Consider the following 6,000-nt stretch of genomic DNA (forward strand, 5'->3'; position numbering starts at 1 on the left):
CAGGGATGACAGTGGAGGAACAATGGCGGATATTTCTGTGTATAATGCAGAAGTTGCAGGATCAGTTCATTCCATAAAAGGAAGAAAGATCCTAGGAGGAGGCATGGGTGGCTGTGGCTGACGAGGGAAGTTAAGAAACATATAAAGTTAAAAGAGAAAAAGTATAACATAGCAAAGATAAGTGGGAAAACAGAGGACTGGGAAGCTTTTAAAGAACAACAGAGGATTACTAAGAAGGAAATACGCAGAGAAAAAATGAGGTACGAACGTAAACTAGCCAATAATATAAAGGAGGATAGTAAAAGGTTTTTTTAGGTATTTGAAAGGCAAAAAAATGGTTAAGACTAAAATTGGGTCCTTGAAGACAGAAACAGGGGAATATATTACGGGGAACAAAGAAATGGCAGAAGAATTGAATTGGTACTTCAGATCTGTGTTCACTGGGGAAGACAGAAGCAATCTCCCTGAGGTAACAGTGGCTGAAGGACCTGAACTTAAGGGAATTTATATTTGCCAGGAATTGGTGTTGGAGAGACTGTTAGGTCTGAAGGTTGATAAGTCACCGGGACCTGATAGCCTACATCCCAGGGTACTGAAGGAGGTGGCTCGAGAAATCATGGATGCGTTGGTGATTATTTTCCAGAGTTCGATAGATTCGGGATCAGTTCCTGCGGATTGGAGGGTGGCTAATGTTGTACCACTTTTTAAGAAAGGTGGGAGAGAGAAAGCAGGAAATTATAGACCAGTTAGTCTGACCTCAGTGGTGGGAAAGATGCTGGAGTCTATTATAAAGGATGAAATTACGACACATCTGGATAGTAGTAACAGGATAGGTCAGAGTCAGCATGGATTTATGAAGGGGAAATCATGCTTGACTAATCTTCTTGAATGTTTTGAGGATGTAACTCTGAAGATGGATGAGGGAGATCCAGTAGATGTAGTGTACCTGGACTTTCAGAAAGCTTTTGATAAAGTCCCACATCGGAGGTGAGTGAGAAAATTAGGGTGCATGGTATTGGGGGAAAAGTACTAACTTGGATTGAAAGTTGGTTGGCTGATAGGAAACAAAGAGTAGTAATAAACGGCTCCATTTCGGAATGGCAGGCAGTGACCAGTGGGGTACCGCAAGGATCAGTACTGGGACTGCAGCTTTTTACAATATATGTTAATGATATAGAAGATGGTATTAGTAATAACATTAGCAAATTTGCTGATGATACTAAGCTGGGTGGCAGGGTGAAATGTGATGAGGATGTTAGGAGATTACAGGGTGACCTGGACAAGTTAGGTGAGTAGTCAGAGGCATGGCAGATGCAGTTTAATGTGGATAAATGTATGGTTATCCACTTTGGTGGCAAGAACAGGAAAGCAGATTACTACCTAAATGGAATCAATTTAGGTAAAGGGGCAGTACAGAGAGATCTGGGTGTTCTTGTACACTAGTCAATGAAGGTAAGCATGCAGGTACAGCAGGTAGTGAAGAAGGCTAATAGCATGCTGGCCTTCATAACAAGAGGGATTGAGTATAGAAGCAAAGAGGTTCTTCTGCAGCTCTACAGGGCCCTGGTGAGACCACACCTGGGGTACTGTGTGCAGTTCTGGTCTCCAAATTTGAGGAAAGACATTCTGGCTATTGAGGGAGTGCAGCGTAGGTTCACGAGGTCAATTCCTGGAATGGCGGGATTACCTTACACTGAAAGACTGGAGCGACTGGGCTTGTATACCCTTGAGTTTAGAAGACTGAGAGGGGATCTGACTGAGACATAAGATTATTAAAGGATTGGACACTCTGGAGGCAGGATACATGTTTCCGCTGATGGGTGAGTGCCGAACCAGAGGACACAGCTTAAAAATATGGGGTAGACCATTTAGGACAGAGATGAGGAGAAACGACTTCACCCAGAGAGTGGTGGCTGTGTGGAATGCTCTGCCCCAGAGGGCAGAGGAGGCCCAGTCTCTGGATTCATTTAAGAAAGAGTTGGATAGAGCTCTCAAGGATTGTGGAATCAAGGGTTATGGAGATAAGGCAGGAACAGGATACTGATTAAGGATGATCAGTCATGATCATATTGAATGGTGGTGCAGGCTTGAATGGCAGAATGGCCTATTCCTGCACCTATTGTCTATTGTCTATTGTCACAGTAGAGCGAACAGCCAATGGGGAACTTCAAACCAATGTCCACAGGAAAACAACACATACTGACCAAATACTGAACTACAGAAGCAAACATCCCAACAGCCACAAACGAAGCTACATTAGAACATTATTTCAGTGATCCACCACACACTGCAGCACAGAGAAACTACAAAGAGCAGAGGAAAATCACCTATATAGTGTACTCAAAAAGAACATGTACTCAATGAACACGGTCCGCCAATTTCTCAGCAACAAACCCAAACAAGCAGACAAAATGCTTCCAGAAACCCTAGCCACTCTCCCTTACATCAAAGACATCTCAGAAATGACTGCCAGACCACTCAGACCTCTTGGCAACATTTACAATATATCTTGTAAGAACTGTGACAAACATTACATTGGACAAACAGGCATAAAACTCGCCACCAGGATACATGAACATCAACTAGCCACAAAAAGACATGACCCATTCTCACTCGTATCCTTACATACAGATGAAGAAGGATGCCACTTCAACTGGTACAACACATCATCCTAGGACAAGCCAAATAGAGACACACACACAAGAATTCTGAGAAGCAAGGCATTCCAACCAGAACTCTACCAACAAACACATCGATTTGGAACACATTTACCACCCTCTGAGAAAAAGAAAAGAAAGTGACATCACAACAGGAAATGACATCACCAATTCAAGGAAACCTAAACACATAAATAGGAAGCAGGTTACTAACACCAGTGCTTCACTGGAAGCTCACTGATGATGTTACCTAGTATGGTGGTGAAACATCTGGAAACGAAGCCTCCAGCTCAGCGAGCAAACTTATATCTCGGTAAAGACTTTGTTTGGCATAAAGAAACCCATATACTGTATTCAAATACCAAACAGGTTTCAGTTTTAGAGAATTTACTGTAATGTAGCTCATCAACAAACTAGTTGAAATTGTATCTTAGTCTCAATGTTCCAAGAAACTGTGCTGCTAAGGATTTTGGTGAATCATAAATCATTTTCTGCTTTTCCTATTTTTGACACGAGCAAGCATGGTATCAGAAAGATGCTTTTACTAATTAGCATCTGCAGGCTTTGAAATATGTATCCTGTGCTTTGATCAGGCAAATTAGTGAAAAAAGTCCAAGTCTTATCTCATAATATTGGAGAAGCAATAAGTGTTTTAAAAGATTGGGAGGGGAAGAAACATATAGTTACCGTAGAATGCAACATAGAAGCATGGAAATATAGAAACATAGATGAAGGGATACTATTTGGAAGTATAAAGAAATATAAAACAGTTCTCCCCGTGTCTGTGTGGGTTTCCTCCGGGTGCTCCGGTTTCCTCCCACAGTCCAAAGATGTGCAGGTCAGGTGAATTGGCCATGCTAAATTGCCTGTAGTGCTAGGTGCATTAGTCATAGGGAAATGGGTCTGGGTGGGTTACTCTTCGAAGGGGTCGGTGTGGACTGGTTGGGCCGAAGGGCCTGTTTCCACACTGTAGGGAATCTAATCTAATCTAAACTAAAAAAAGGACAAATTAACAGAAAATGAAACTAACCAAGATCTTGGCTGACCTGAGATATTGTGCCTCTCTCTATTCAAGCAATTTATTTTATTCGTTCATATTATGTGATCAACACTGTTGACCATCCCTACTTGTCCTTGAGAAGGTGGTAGTGAACTGCTGCAGTCAATTTGGTATTTGTAGACCTACAGTGCCATTGGGGAGGGAAATCTTGGATCTTGATCCAGCTGCACTGAATGAACGATAATATATTTCCAAGCTTAAATGATGAGTAATTTAGAGGGCAACTTTCAGGTGGTGGTGTTTCTATGTTTCTGCTGCTATTGTTCCCCTGGATGGTAGAGGTCATGAATTTGAAATGTGCTATCTAAGGCGCAAGTAGTAGAGTCTTCGAGTCATAGAAATGGGCGACACGGTGGTACAGTGGTTAGTACTGCTGCCTCACAGCGCCAGAGACCCAGGTTCAATTCCCAACTCAGGCAACTGTCTGTGTGGAGTTTGCACATTCTCCCCGTGTCTGCATGGGTTTCCTCCAGATGCTCCGGTTTCCTCCCACAGTCCAAAAATGTGCAGGTTAGGCGAATTGGCCATGCTAAATTGCCCGTAGTGTTAGGTGAAGGGGTAAATGAATGGGTCTGGGTGGGTTACTCTTCAGAGGGTCGGTGTGGACTTGTTGGGCCGAAGGGCCTGTTTCCACACTAAGTAATCTAATCTAATCTAAAATGTACATCATGGAAACAGACCCTTCGATCCAAATAAACCATGCCGACCAGATATCCCAACCCAATCTAATCCCACCTGTCAGCACCCAACCCATATCCCTCCAAACCCGTCCTATTCATATATCCATCCAAATGCCTTTTAAATGTTGCAATTGTACCAGCCTCCATCACTTCCTCTGGCAGCTCATTCCATACACGTATCACCCTCTGTAAGAAAAAGTTGATCCTTAGGTCCCTTTTATATCTTTCCCCTCTCACCCTAAACCTATGCCTTCTAGTTCTGGATTCCCCCACTCCAGGGAAAAGACTTTGTCTATTTATCCTATCCATGCCCCTCATAATTGTGTAAACCTCTATAAGGTCACCCCTCAGCCTCCGACACTCCAGGGAAAACTGCCCCAGCCTGATCAGCCTCTCCCCATAGCTCAAATCCTCCAACCCTAGCAACATCCTTGTAAATCTTTTCTGAACCCTTTCAAGTTTTATAACATCCTTCCGATAGGAAGGAGACCAAAATTGCACGCAATATTCCAACAGTGGCCTAATCAATGTCCTGTACAGCCGCAACATGATGTCCCAACTCCTGTACTCAATACTCTGACCAATAAAAGAAAGCATACCAAACGCCTTCTTCACTATCCTATCTACCTGTGACTCCACTTTCAAGGAGCTATGAACCTGCATTCCAAGATCTCTTTGTTCAGCAACACTCTCTAGGACCTTACCATTAAATGTATAAGTCCTGCTAAGATTTGCTTTCCCAAAATGCAGCACCTTGCATTTATCTGAATTAAACTCCATCTGCCACTTCTCAGCCTATTGGCCTATCTGATTAAGATCCTGTTGTAATCTGAGGTAACCTTCCAAATCATTTATGTAAATGACAAAAAGTAGAGGGCCCAGCACTGATCCTTGTGGCAGTCCACTGGTCACAGGCCTCCAGTCTGAAAAACAACCCTCCACCACCACACTCTGAATTCTATCTTTGAGCCAGTTCTGTATCCAAATGGCTAGTTCTCCCTTTATTCTGTGAGATCTAACCTTGCTAACCAGTCTCCCATGGGGAACCTTGTCAAATGCCTTACTGAAGTTCAAATAGGTCACATCTACTGCTCTGCCCTCATCAATCCTCTTTGTTGCTGCTTCAAAAAACTCAATCAAGTTTGTGAGACATGATTTTCCACGCACAAAGCCATGTTGACTATCCCTAATCAGTCCTTGCCTTTCCAAATACATGTAGATCCTGTCCCTCAGGATCCGCTCTAACAACTTGCCCACTACCAACATCAGGCTCACTGGCCTATAGTTCCCTGGCTTGTCCTTACTACCACATTAGCCAACCTCCAGTCTTCCGGCACCTCACCTGTGACTATCGATGATACAAATATCTCAGCAAGGGGCCCAGCAATCACTTCTCTTGCTTCCCACAGAGTTCTAGAGTACACCTGATCAGGTCCTGGGGATTTATCCACCTTTATGCATTTCAAGACATCCAGCACTTCCTCCTCTGTAATATGGACATTCTGCAAGGTGTCACCATCTATTTCGCTACTTTCTATAACTTCTATATCCTTTTCCACAATAAATACTGATGCAAAATACTCATTTAATATCTCCCCCATTT

Source organism: Chiloscyllium plagiosum, unplaced genomic scaffold (assembly GCF_037043375.1).
Source record: "Chiloscyllium plagiosum isolate Xiang-an unplaced genomic scaffold, Cpla_swu_hap1 HiC_scaffold_23, whole genome shotgun sequence".
In the NCBI taxonomy this organism is placed as follows: domain Eukaryota; kingdom Metazoa; phylum Chordata; class Chondrichthyes; order Orectolobiformes; family Hemiscylliidae; genus Chiloscyllium; species Chiloscyllium plagiosum.